The 14,768-nt window shown below is 42.6% G+C and overlaps 1 long non-coding RNA gene across 3 annotated transcripts; it reads right to left on the reverse strand.

Moving 5' to 3' along the window:
* Positions 1-3,106: 3,106 nt before the first annotated feature.
* LOC136619820 (uncharacterized) lies at positions 3,107-13,239 on the reverse strand. Of its 3 annotated transcripts, none has more exons than XR_010791051.1 (3): positions 13,105-13,239; positions 4,628-4,771; positions 3,107-3,302 (listed from the first exon to the last, which is right to left on the reverse strand). It is a non-coding gene; the product is annotated as an uncharacterized lncRNA (long non-coding RNA). The 3 variants fall into 3 exon arrangements; XR_010791050.1 differs by lacking the exon at positions 13,105-13,239 and adding an exon at positions 9,543-9,775; XR_010791049.1 differs by lacking the exon at positions 13,105-13,239 and having other exon boundaries at positions 4,628-5,555.
* Positions 13,240-14,768: the final 1,529 nt, after the last annotated feature.

Consider the following 14,768-nt stretch of genomic DNA (forward strand, 5'->3'; position numbering starts at 1 on the left):
GGGAGCGGTGACACAGTCTTGCTGGGGAGCCATAAAGTTGGCAAAGGCCTTGGAGAATGTTCCCCTGCCTGCGCTGTACATGCTGCCTGATCTCTGCGCCTCCCCTGCTACCTGGCCCTCGGAACTGCGCCTTCTGCCACTAGCGCTGTCGGATGGGAAGTTTACCATCAGTTTGTCCACCAGCGCCCTGTGGTATAGCATCATTCTGGAACCCCTTTCCTCTTCGGGAATGAGAGTGGAAAGGTTCTCCTTATACCGTGGGTCGAGCAGTGTGTACATCCAGTAATCTGTAGTGGCCAGAATGCGTGTAACGCGAGGGTCACGAGAAAGGCATCCTAACATGAAGTCAGCCATGTGTGCCAGGGTACCTGTACGCAACACATGGCTGTCCTCACTAGGAAGATCACTTTCAGAATCCTCCTCTTCCTCCGGCCATACACGCTGAAAGGATGACAGGCAAGCAGCATGTGTACCCTCAGCAGTGGGCCAAGCTGTCTCTTCCCCCTCCTCCTCATGCTCCTCCACCTTCTCCTCCTCCTCAACGCGCTGAGATATAGACATGAGGGTGCTCTGACTATCCAGCGACATACTGTCTTCCCACGCCTCCGTTTCCGAGTGCAAAGCGTCTGCCTTTATGCTTTGCAGGGAACTTCTCAAGAGGCATAGCAGAGGAATGGTGACGCTAATGATTGCAGCATCCCCGCTCACCATCTGGGTAGACTCCTCAAAGTTTCCAAGGACCTGGCAGATGTCTGCCAACCAGGCCCACTCTTCTGTAAAGAATTGAGGAGGCTGACTCCCACAACGCCGCCCATGTTGGAGTTGGTATTCCACTATAGCTCTACGCTGCTCATAGAGCCTGGCCAACATGTGGAGCGTAGAGTTCCACCGTGTGGGCACGTCGCACAGCAGTCGGTGCACTGGCAGATTAAACCGATGTTGCAGGGTCAGCAGGGTGGCAGCGTCCGTCTTGGAGTTGCGGAAATGTGCGCTGACCTGGCGCACCTTTCCGAGCAGGTATGACAAAGGTGGGTAGCTTTTCAGAAAGCACTGAACCACCAAATTAAAGACATGGGCCAGGCATGGCACGTGCGTGAGGCTGCCGAGCTGCAGAGCCTCCACCAGGTTACGGCCGTTGTCACACACGACCATGCACGGTTGGAACGAGTATCAAGCTCGGACGAGTACGTTCGCTCATCTCTATTCTTAACTCTCCAAATAGCTATTTGCCATGAAACCACTGCCCCTCCCTCTTAGCAGTTCATCATTTGCCCGACATTCGTCCTGTGTAAATGGACCCTTAGTTTTTGTATTGGTAGATTGTCTGATATGTTTTTTGCCAGCAAATGCCACTTATCCATGAAGACAATGTATTGTACTCTAATAGTCATTGTAACTAAAAGGTCTCCATATATCATGTAACAGTGAGACAGTTTCCCACTTGGAATAAGAACAGGACATTTTTCACCATGTTACAACCCTTTTCTGCTGCTTTATTAATCTGATCCCTATGTTTTTGCTGGTTTAGGCCCCCTGTTCACAGCAGTTCATTCGCATTGCTATGGAAAGCGCCGGAACCTGTTCACGAGTGGAGAATCATTGCATTTCTCTGCTCGTGGAGGGCAATTCGCAGCATGCTGGACAGCCAGCCTTAATAATTAATGACTTGATAGAGGGACTGTACAGTAAAATATCAATATTTGCAGATGATACAAAATTATACAAGATAATACAAAGTAGGACAGTGAACGGCTACAAAAGTACCTAGATAAGCTGGGGGCTTAGGTAGAAAAATGACAAGTGAAGTTCAATATTGATAAATGTAAGGTAATGCACATGGGCAGGAGAAACGGATGTCACCAATATACACTAAATGGGGTACTGCTAGGGAAAAGGGATATGGAAAAAGACCTGGGAGAACTAGTTGACTGTAGACTTAACTGAAGCAATCAATGCCAGTCAGCTGCTGCAAAGTCAAATAAACTTTTGTGGTACATTAAAAGAGGTACAGTGGCGAGGGACGAGAGCATTATTCTTCTGTTATATAAGGCACTTGTTAGGCCTCACATGGAATACTGTGTACAGTTCTGGTCACCGGTGCTCAGGAAAGATGCTGCAGTGCATGAGAGGGTTCAAAGAAGGGCAACTAAATTAATAAACAAAACAAGAGGACTGGAATACCCCGAGAGGCTTTCAAAATTAGGATTATTCACCCTAGAAAAAAATACGGTTAAGGGGTGACCAAATAACTATATATAAATACATTAGGGGACAATACAAGGATCTCTCCCATCATCTGTTTATGCCCAGAACCAGAGGCGAATTTTGAAGCTGCTGGGCCCCAATGCAAAATATGTAACAGAACCCCTAACTATAAAGCTATAGAAATATAAGGCTGCCAGCAGCACCCACACTCTTCATGCAGTTTGAAAAAACTTGCTAGTCCACGCCTCAAAACAAGGGACTGGATCCCGTTGTCCCAAAAAACAGTCACAGTATATATGGTAAAAGGCAGCACTCCTTACAGCAGTAGAATAAAAGAAATATGACCTTTATTCAATCCATGGTCAAACAGAATGCCTCAGCAACGTTTTAACCCAAGCGTGGTTTTTTTTCAAGCTGAATGCTCACAAGACAGACACAGCTATAAAAACATATAAACACACCCCCATCACCAAAGGTATCCAATAAAACAGAAGACATTATTACCGGCAGGTGTGTGGAAATCCAGTCGGCATACTTCTAATTGTGGTGTCCATGTTCAGATAACATGGTGTCCGCGTCCTCCCATATGATCCGCGCATGCGCGGCATTTACAAAGTCTCCCGAGAATAAGAGGCTTATGTCATAGCTGATCACGGAGGAAGTCGGCATCCAACGCATGCGCATCGGCACAAAACATGTGTGCAAAACGTCGGGCAAGGGAAAGCCCAAAGGTGGGGGCTGAAACTCCTCATATCAGCGTTATGCTGAAAACATATAATACGGAGGCCATTTAAATAGCCCAGCAGCCTACAGAGCATTATCATTAAAGAAAAATAAATATACCAAAAAAGAAGACATTGCATAATTGTATAAATAAAAAAGTATACAAAACACAGATGAATAAATCTGCATAAGTGTAATTTATTTGCATAAATCATTTCATCAAAAGAATGTGTGTATATATTAAAGGGGGAAAAACGGAAAAAAGCTCAAAAGCATAGATCGTATACATTTGGAGTCAATATATCCGGGACCACAAAATCAGAAGATGTACGACATAGAAAAATCTGCAACCTTCGGAATAATCCTCCATGGATCTAAAAACACAAGATATACAAAAATTAAAAGCATAAATATACAACAAGTATACTAAGAAAATGCTAGTAAAAAACACCACAGGGGTCAATGATGTAATTATATGCATAGTGCCGTATTAAATTCCAAATTGAGTCCATTTGGGTGTAGTGTGTCCAGGTCAAAAATCCATTTCAGTTTCTTTCTTAATAGGATCCCTTCCCGATCCCCACCCTTGATGTTAAACGGGGCATGGTCGATCACTCTGAACCTAAGTTGGCTGACAGAGTGACCGGCCATGACAAAATGTTTGGGGATGGGGAGATCCACTTTTTTGTGTGTATTGTGCTTTTATGGCCAAGAATCCGCTAACGTATTTCATTGGTGGTCTCTCCCACATACAGGAGGCCACACGGGCACGAGATCACATAAACCACATATGTGGAACGACACGTATATCGAGATGCAATGGTGTATTTATTTGCCTGTCCGAGGATGAGAAAATGTATGTATAAATCTATAACTATTAGAGATGAGCGAACGTGTTCTAAACGAACACTTACGCACCCAGACACCAGCTTTACCGAGGACTTCAGTGTCCGCGCGTAAAGATTCGGCCGGCGCCGGGGGGCGGGGAGAGGCGCGGCGGCGCGGGCGGCAGCAGCGGGGAACAGGGGGGAGCCCTCTCTCTCTCCCTCTCCCCCCCACTCCCCGCCGCACCCCCCCGCGCTGCCACGGCGACCCCCGAACTTTTTTCGCCCGAGCACGGAATTGCTCGCAAAGTTCGGTGCTCGGGCGAAAAGGGGCGGAGCCGAACACGTTCGCTCATCTCTAATAACTATGTTTTTGCCACTGCTTCAGACCACTCAGGTTTTATCAGTCATAATATAAGTTAAATTGTGAATACTTTTATTGCCTGCATTTCAATAGAGACCTGTTTTGTTTTGGGGACTACCTGCAATATAAATGGAGACAGAAAAGTAGATGTTATTCCTCTAAAAAAATGGTATTTGATGCAGATTGGTGCCAATATATGTTACCATCTTCTAAGATCAAACAGCTGACCTAAAGCTACTATCTCTCTATCAGAAAAATTCTCATTCAGTGCAACACCCAAGGGGCCAACAATTTGTCATTTCATCCCCTTAAGTTGTATAAACTCATTAGAATTTAATTTGGTAATATTTATGGCAATTTATGCATCTCCTGGCTTTACAGAGATCACGTTCCAAACCTCCAGAATTAAAACTATAGGACTTCAAAAAATACAGTTATGTTCAACAATAATTCTGTGGAAACATGTTGAAAAAATACTAAAGATGTCAACAACATTTGCACTATAAATTACCACTTGCACCGGATATTCTGGAGATCCTCAGATTTTGATCTCTTGTTCATTCGTCTACGTATCCTCCAGACACCTGTTGACATAGGGCTCGTCAATCGGTTGGATTCCAAATTCAAGCTTTTTGACTTCAGCATGTATCCCATTCTGCTATGGAGAGTCCAGCGTTTGAGTACTGTACTTGTTTATATTTCAGATGAACTATCTGTTTAAAAAAAATCCCTTCTACAAACATGAATGTAACAAATATGGCAGTATATATACCGAAACACTTGTACAGTCGTCGGAAGATGCTGGTTTCATAATCTATTGCTACGATCCTGAAAGTCTGGCAACCCATCTTTGTAAAAAAAAACGTGCATGTCGTACATAGCGCAAATGCATTGCACCAAGGCGTGCGCAGAAGCGCATATGTTTGTGTGAAGAGGGCTTATTGTGAGAACAGGTACAACTCAGCAAACAATGCCGTCTGTTGTCTGCATGTATATGTTTAAGCAGTCTGTAAATCTGAACATTTATTATACACAGAAACATTAATTCTGCTGATATTAGAGAGCTGTAGGCGTTTACACGTGTGCGGGCCGCACTCAATTAATGAATTAATGAAATAAAGAATGGGAACCAAGAATCGTGATATAAACATGGATTGGATTAGCTGGTTTTTCTTCTCCTTTTTACTTGCAGAGTGTGTATATTCTGTGATTATTTAATAATTGATGAATGTCATGAATTACAAATTGGTTCCCAGCACTGAGGTCTATCAAAGTGTAACAGTACAACATTTGTAGAACATTGTGACAGGGCATATTGTCTCCGCTGACTTTGATCTTAAAGACATTCTCCTACATTCATGTTCAAACAAGCTTAGCCTTGGGTTGTAGGAGCATCTGTTATGGTTCCATATTTTATAATATACTTTCCCATTAGCATTATTTGTGTATCTTTCTATTCATTAAGCAACATTCTAACATTTATATTTCAACTAAATTCTCCATCATAATAGATAAATAGATAGAGAAAGATAGATATGAGATAGATAGATAGATAGATAGATAGATAGATAGATAGATAGATAGATAGATAGATAGATAGATAGATAGATAGATAGATATGAGATAGATAGATATGAAATAGATAGGTAGATATGCGATAGATAGATATGAGATAAGATAGACAGATAGATAGAGAGATATTAGATAGATAGATAGATAGATATGAGATAGATATAACCATAGGATAAACATAGTATATAAGGCTGAAAAAAGACATATGTCCATCCAGTTCAGCCTATTACCCCACAATGTTGATCCAGAGGAAGAAAAAAAAAGCCAATGAGGTAGAAGCCAATTTTCCTCAATTAGGGGAACAAAAATGTAACTCATTAGTGACCATCCACAGGCCTTTTGACGGTGGCCACTAATGGGCTTTTGTCTTTTTACAGTGCTACATCAGAATAAAGGTGTTGGGAAGCATTATAGCTCCTTGTTTCAGCTACCGGAAGCTGCAGTGATTGGTCCCTGGTCATGTGATCAGCGATATTCAATGGATAACGGCATTAGCTGAAAACAGAGGAAAAACTGAAGGCTCTTTCCATTTCATCTCCTCTTGTCATTCCGACCAGTAAGAAGAGATGAAACATAGTACCGGAGGTCTCTAGGACTTTCCCCCACTGCTGATCTTCATCCTCCTCATAAGCTATATGCCAAGCTGCCTTTGGAAGCAGTTGGCACATAGCAATCAGTAGGGACCTTGTCTGTAATACACCTATGACAGCGATTCCTGTCATTTGTTTAGTAAATAAAGCAGAGGATTAGCGCTGATTATGGGTGCGGTTGAGAATAAAAAAGTTGCAGAAAATACCCCTCATCAGCCTGTGATCACGCCCATCATCATCTCCTGATCATCCCCCTTATCACGCTGTGATCATCCCTTCATCACCCACAAAGTGAAGTACACCCCTGTTCACTTTTTTCTTTTCTTTGATGGGTCGCAGCGCTGTATAGGTTAACCGCTGTTTCTTTTCTTTTCTTTTTTTAAAGGAAAAAGATTTAAAAAAACAGCAAAAAAAGCTAGCAGCATTCTGTTTAGTGGTTTATGTCTACTGACATTTTCTCAGTTTTCGCTGTTTTTTTGGTTCTGACAGCATTACATTATTATGTCTGTTTCACCGCAGTGCTTGAGGGGGTTCAAAAAAGGGCAACTAAATTAATAAACGGAATGGGAGGACTGGAATACCCAGAGAGGCTATCAAAATTAGGATTATTCTCCCTAGAAAAAAATACAGTTATGGGGTGACCAAATAACTGTTTCTTTTCAGCTTATATGCTGTTCCTTACATTAAAGAAAAGTTGTTCTAAAATGGTGCGTAGGAGGTATACCGCAGAGCAGTATAGGCAGTGCTTTGTTCCAGCAGTTCTGGTGGCGATACCGAAACTGCATCAGAGGCAGAAATAAATTCTGGTAGTGACAACCCTATGGTGGTTGAAGCAGTTATTGAGTTGTCAGGGTTGAGTACTGCGATGCCAGCCGCAATGTGGAATTCTGAAGATGCATTTTTAAATTATACCAGGTGTGTGAGAGCATAACAGGATCTACCTGCGATTTATTTATACAAGAAGGCAGGGACCACCACCCTAATCCCCCAGATTGCCCAAACAATATTGGCATCGATGGAAAAATTGTTTAGGATCTAATGGTGCCGTTTTTGCACAAGGGGTACCATGTGTATATGAACAACTACTATACTAGTGTCCCACTATTCACATCACTACACACCGTAAATACAGAGGCCCGCGGGACACTAAAAAATGCAGATGGGATTCCCACAACCCCTAATGTCCATCACTAACTAATACTAAAATTGTTGGTTACCAACAGAAGGAAAATTTACAATAACCGGAAATATAAATTTTAGATAGATAGTATATGAATAAGGGTTAATAATACCAAGATAACAAATAGTTAATAAATTAATTGATGTCTGTATAAAGTATTCATTACAATATGAAGGTTTTAGAATGAATTATGGTATATTTCATAGGAACTGAGTGTTCTATTGGTTAATATTTATTTATTAATTTATAGTTAAGTGTAAAGGTATATGATAAATGGGAAATGTTAAATGGAAGTAACATACCCCTTTGAACGAATGAACTAATTGTCTATGGCTACGGGATAGATCTACTACGAACCCGTTATTATGAATAGATCTAGTGTAATGACGAAGTCAATCACGTGACTAGAATGACGTGGGGCATCACATGAGATGACCTCGTGACACCAAGATGGCGCCCGCACCGGCGTCCACCGAAAACAGGCTGTGTAAGTTAGAATTTAAATTACATGTATTTATAGTCGTGTTATTTTTATGTTACTTTGTAGTTGCTTGAGAAAGGCAGGTATGTTCCGCCGAAACGCGTTGCAATAAACGTTTGAAGAATACAATAAGCTGCTAATCATTTCCTGGGCTCTGGAGCGCGGGGGTACTTTTATACTGAATTTGGATCTGCTTAATAAATTATAAATAGTTTTCACCAGTTTTATATTAATTCCTGCAAAAAACTGTGGGGACAAATAACGCAGTACACCTCTAGATGAATTCATTAAGGGGTCTAGTTTTTAATACGAAGTCATTTGTGGGGGTTCTCTGTCATTTTGGCAGCTCCATGGCTCTACAAGTATGTAATGGGGCGAAAGACCTTTTAACAAAATCCTGCAAGCCACCAGCTGCCCCTTTCGGTTCGGGCCCCATTGTGCATGAAGACATAAGATTAGGGCCACAATGGGTATGTTTCTGAACACAGGGAAACAGGGGATATGGATTTTGGTATGCACTATACAAAAACTGTCTTTAAAATGATATATTTGCAAAAATATGACATTTTATTTTTTTTCCTCCTCTAAATTGCATTAACTCCTGTAAAAAAAACTGTCAAAATATTCATGACACCCCTCAGTGAATACATTAGGGGTGTATTTTTTTTTACAATGGGGTCATTTGTGGGGGTATCCATCATTCTGACAAGTCTCTATAAGTCTCTCTAAGTCTTTGCAATCCTGTCTCCTAAATTAAAAAAATAAAAAAAGTTTTTGAAATGTGCTTTCACAATAAATTAAACAGATGGAAATATATATCTCATCAACAGTGTGTACAGTATGTTTGCCCATATTTGAAAATATGAAAAATGTCAATTATTAAAAAATTATTTGCAATTTTGGCATTTTTAATACATTTACACAAATTCTGTTGGACTATTTTTATCACCTAAATGAAGTACAATATTTGGTAAAAAAAAAAACAATGTCAGAATTACTTGGATATGCAAAACCTTTACAGAGTTAGGGCTACTTCACATGGGCATATTGATTTCAATGGGTTTATTCACATTTCCCTTTTTTCCACGTGCATTTTTCGCATGCGCAAAAGTGGGGCTAGTTTATCTGCTGCACATAAATAAACATGTCCTGCGTGCGCAAAAAGTACAGTAAAATATGCTGATACATGTGCAAGAGAAAGCCTCATGCATAGCGCATATATGTAATCAAAAAAGTCCCAAATTTTAGAGCAAATATTGCGTGTACCAAAAGTTATGACATCTTAATGCTAGAAAATAGGCACAATTGCTTTGATAAATCCCCCCCCCCAATAAAACATGAACAAGTCCCCGTCCCCTACAAGAATGACTATAGAAGAACCCCAACACATAGAATTCTTTGAATTTATTGCCAAGTTCCCCCTCACCCTACAGAAATAATCTATAAATTACCCCTCAAACACCCCCCCCCCCCCGCGCTTCCACACATAGAAGCCGTGATTAAGTTTCCCCCCAAAAATATTCTATATGAGATCTCCCCTCTCCCATACATTTCATTTAGAGCAGATAAATTAACATTTACAATCTGGAGCAGCTTCTCTTACCAGACTTCCAGGGTCCAGGTAACAGCCTTCATTCTGCAGTGATAGAGATGCTGGAGAGGAGGAGTAGGGTATATGCACGCTGCTGAGCTGTCAGGCAGATATGTGTCATAAGAAATAAAGTTCCTGTTTGTTTCTACTGCTGGTAGAAGGTTTGGGGCAATGAGCTTGCAACCTGGGGCACAGGATCCAGATCGGAAAATTCAGCTATGCCCCTGATTGGGAGAACAGGAGTGGCAGTGGGGAATCAGTGGCCAGGGCGTGAGGTTAGTATTGTGGAATTTTTTAGTATTACTTTCCCCCTACTGTCACCAATAATTAAAGAAAGTCTGTCACCTGCTCTCCACTCCCCCCCCCCCCCCAATCTATGAATCCAATCCATAAAGGGGAAATGAAGACCATTCTATCTATATCTTGTTTTTTTCCCCAGCAAATTCAACTTTTTGTCACTCTGCGTACCATGTGCTAATAAGGATTAAACTATTCAATTGGCAATTCAGTCCTTAGCACTAATCCAGCTTCCACCCCTCTCTTCTATGATAGCTATGCCTATTGTTATATTGCCTGCCCTAAATATTGGAGATACCACGCATTCATGACACTGAGTGTGCCACATTACAGGAAGGGTGTATATGCAGTGACTTGTCCTACTGTCATCACAGGCTCGCCAAAGTCACTGAGGAATTCACAGATGAAGGGGAAGGAGTAGCACTTCCTTTAACATATAGACAATCCTTTTAAGGATATTTTAATTTGAGATGAGTTCTAAGTTGAGTTGCTCATCTTGATTGGCCAAGCAATAAAATTGAACTGATTTTTGCCTAATCAAATTGGGTAAATTCAATCTGATTTTTGGCAAAACTCACATTTCTTATAATGCCTGTTACAGAGGACAGTATGCAGCCAGTCAGTAGCCAGAGCACCTTGATGATGTCATCAAATGTGGGCATCACATAACCTACCCATGTAGAACAATAGGTGCAGTTTAACCATTTTGTATTTGAGCACAGGGCAGAGAAGCTGTATCATGTTTATATGCCTGTATAACACGTGGTCTGTTGTTAGGGTCAGATATTCTACAGAGAATATATTGCTGCTGGTGTGAAAGCTTGTATACTGGGGTTCTATTGGAGGGAACAGAGAAAGAAGCTGCATCACGTTTATATGTCTATATGAAATGGGGTCCGTACATAGGGAGGGGGGATATTTCGGCTGCTGTCAGACAGACAAACTACATTTTGGAGTGGGGAATATTGCAGATCTCTGTTTGTGGCCTCAGATGTCGTTCAAAGTCGCCAATCCAACCACTACTAATTATTTTCAGGGCTTACACAGCTTGCAGTTGGGTTTGGAGAATTCATTATATGTAGTTGGCGGTGGTGATTTTTGTTTATATAAAACAAAGCGAAGACCAAACAGAGAAACAGCAAATACACACAGCGTGTGTCAGCGGCCTCAGATGTCATTCAGTTATGAGTCAGACCACGACAATTTATTTACAGGCCTTAGGCCACTCTCACACAGGTGTTTTTTACAGTTTTTAGCACAGTGTTTGAAACGCCACGCTAAATGCTGTAAAATGCCTTCATTGATTTCAATGGGACTTCCCAGGTGAGCATTTGAGTGCTGCATTTCTAATGCTTTTGAATGCTGTTTGCTCTATTTTATTGTGTTTTAGCTATTTTTAACACACCTCATCATGCATTGCAATGATGCGGTAGACTTTAAAATGCAGTCGAGCGTGTTTGAAAATGCTGTAAAACGCTGGGATTAGAGTTGAGCGAACGAACTTTTCCAAGCTTGATGCTCGTTCGAGTGCTAGCATACTCGATGGTGCTCGGTACTCGAGCGAGCATCATGCCGTGTTCGACTCCGCCCCAGTTTTGGCCCCTTCCTGCCGCTGACGTGTCAGATTTGACCCCTCCCCGCTGCGACGCTGCACACGTCAACGGTAGTTTGTGGCTGGCTTGGCGAAGGAGAGAGAGAGAGAAAGAGAGAGAACACGAACACAGGGGGAAAAAAAGAAAGCTCGGCAACCTGCGGGTCCCATACAAAAATGCTCGAGTCTCCCATTGAAGTCAATCGGGTTCATTACTTAAATAGAGCTCTCGAATTTTATGATTTATGATGCTCGACTCGAATAACGAGGACTCGAGCATTTTGGTACTTGCTCATCTCTAGCTGTGTTTAAACACACCACATTTTTACAGATGGCTGTGTGAGAGCAGCTTTATACAGCTTGCAGTGGTTTTCTCCAAAATACAAAAATGGGTGAAAAGTTACATAAAACTACACTAAAAAGTGAACCAAAAAAACTGAAAAAAAAAGGTAACATGAAGAAAGCACTTCAAGTGGCTCCCACTGAAGCAACAACTGCACATTCTGCAGGCGCTGTGGCAAGCCGCTGCCATTTATTAGAAGGGGTTCTGCCCATGCGTTACAACCGCAGCATGCTGAACAGGTCATAGAGTGGATGACACAGCATGCCTCAACTACCACCACCTCCTCTTCCTCCCAGTTACGGGCATACAGCAGTCAGTCTTCACCAATCAGCCATCAGCATTGCCCCTTTACTTCACCCCATGTCAAATCCCCCACGCCCCCCAAAGCAGTCTAAATGGATCAGTCTGAGGAGCTGTTTGATCATTCAGTGTAATGGATGTCAACTGGATAGTCCAAACAACTGGAGGGAAAAGACCAAGACATTGAATGTACTGATGTCCAACCATTTTTTCCTCTGAAGAGGTAGATAAGGGCAGGTCAGTGTGCGCCGTCAGCCCTCCACAGTCAATGTGTACTTAGGGGACGCAGAAATGGAGGTGCCAAATCACTGTGACATAGAGTCCATTCAGGAGGAGAAGGATGATGAAGAGGAGGTGGAAGAGTACGAAGTACTTGATCTAACATAAGGAGTTAGGGAGAGCCATCATAGAAGCTGGAAGGGGGGGAGGAAGAGGCAGATGTTGCGGGGCAGCACCCTGACAAGTTGTAGGGTGACACAGAAAAACAAAAGAGTGGTGCCACCACCATCAGGTACTGCAAGTCACAGCAACAGCAACATTATAGTTATAGTTATACAGATTTTGACAGTTTTTTTAGAATATGGACATTCCATAGCATTTCTGCGACATGTAAACATCTCCTAAGTCAGCTTGCAGTATGCTGCCACGTGCAGAGTAGCCTAATAATAGTGCTCCTCTATACCAGCCCCAGCAATAATAGCGACCTCCACAGTAGCCCCAATAGTATTATCGCTCCCCTATACCAGCCCCAGCAATAATAGTGACCCTCCACAGTAGTCCCAGCCAGCAATAATAGTAACACCCCTATAGTAGCCCCAGCAATAATAGTAATCCCCCACAGTAGCCCCAGTAGTAATAGTGACCCAACAGTAACCCCAGCAATAATAGTGACCCCCCACAGTTGCCCCAGCAATAATAGTGACCCCCCCATAGTAGTCCCATCAATAATAATAATCCCCCACAGCAGCCCCAGCAATAATAGTGACCTCCCCCCACAGAAGTAGCATAGTATTTGCGTTCCCCCTAAGACCCATATACTTAACTCTTCCTGGTCTTCACAGCACCGTCACTGTGTGCGCCTGCAGCAGCGCCTCCTCCCCTCCTCTCCTCTTTTTTAAAACCAAAGAGGGGAGTTCAGGGGAAGAGGGGATGAAGATCCTGGATGTACACACTGCTGTCAGGGTGTGGATCTGGCCACGGCACTGCAGACGTCTCATCACCTTTTATTTTATCTCTAAAGACTGTTGAATCATTCTGCTCTCTGCGCTTTGTAAAACTGCTGAGTCACTCTACTCTGTCTAAACGTCCTGTCAAATAGATACATACAATGTAAGGCTGCCTGTCCATAGGCGGGTTTCAATTGCGTTCCCCGCAGCGATAATCCGGCCGCGGGGAACGCAGTGAAAGCTCTCCATAGCGTTGCTATGGAGAGCCCTTCCCCTCTATCCACAAGCGGAGAATAATTGCGATTCTCCACTCACGGGCGGCAATTCGCAGCATTCTGCGAATTTACCGTCATTCTCCGTGGTCAGCCTATCTGACAGCGGAGATCCATCTGCCGACTCCTGCTCCCGGGCAGATCTCCGCCGCAGGATACCGCAACGACCGTGGACAGGCAGCCTTAGTAACATTGAATGAGCACAACTGGGACCCAATAGGAAAACACGGAACTGGGTCCTCCCCCAGACCTCTGCCACCTATATTGGAGACAATATGTCAATAAGACAACTTTTATAACACAGCAGGTTTAAATACATGCACTTATCTCCAGTATACTTCTAAAGAATGCAGATAATAGTCAGATTCCAATTCTACACAGTGATAGTGATTACAGTATAGTTACCTTTAGTAATTACAGGCAATATATTTTCTGATGGGTGATTTTTCTTCTCTATCCAGGTGCAGACTGTCATGAAGACTTCTTTCAGTCACACCTCATCCTTACACACTCTTACATCCTGCTGCTAACCTGTACCTTCAGTGCCTCCCCCATAGTACTAATGCTCCCTCTGTGGCCTCACAAAAGACTAGTGCCCTTGAAAGCTATAGTGCTCCCACCTCAAAACTGTGATTAGCACCCTTTCCAAGTTTGGAGAGCACCATCATTACACCCTATACTCCAAAAAAGACAGATATCCTCTACTCTCCAGTGCTCATATTGTACTCTGAGAGTTTGAGACTGGGGGAAGGAGTTGGGTTATGCTCGGAGCATAAGGGAGAAGCATGGATTATGAAGAAAGCTCTGCTGATGTCATCCGGGAAAATTGGGTGAGAGAAGAAGCGGCCAATTGGGGCATAAGACAACTGTCTCTGAGGAATGGTGGTGATGACACCCCAAACTCAGGAGAAGTGTTCTGTTTTATACAGCTGCACAGGTCACACGCCTCCTAGATTATCCCTGCAGCCTGTCAGTCGCACAGGTTTCCTATGGACATCTGTGCATCTGACAGGGCAGCGGAGGAGTATATCTGCTCCTCACTGACAAAAAGGCCAGGAAGATGGTTAGCTCTGCTTTTCTTGTATTTTTATATTTGTATCGATTCAGGATCTCTCTCATATTGTATTTTTTTTTTCATTCATCTGCTTTATATTCCGAGAGAGCTCTGTATCTCTATAACATCAACAAATGTGGCCATAGGCATGGATTGCAGGATGCATACTTACTTCTAATGCAATTCACTGTAAAGTACAAAAATGCTATAGGTAT

The sequence above is a fragment of the Eleutherodactylus coqui genome, chromosome 3, assembly GCF_035609145.1.
Source record: "Eleutherodactylus coqui strain aEleCoq1 chromosome 3, aEleCoq1.hap1, whole genome shotgun sequence".
Classification (NCBI taxonomy): Eukaryota; Metazoa; Chordata; class Amphibia; order Anura; family Eleutherodactylidae; genus Eleutherodactylus; species Eleutherodactylus coqui.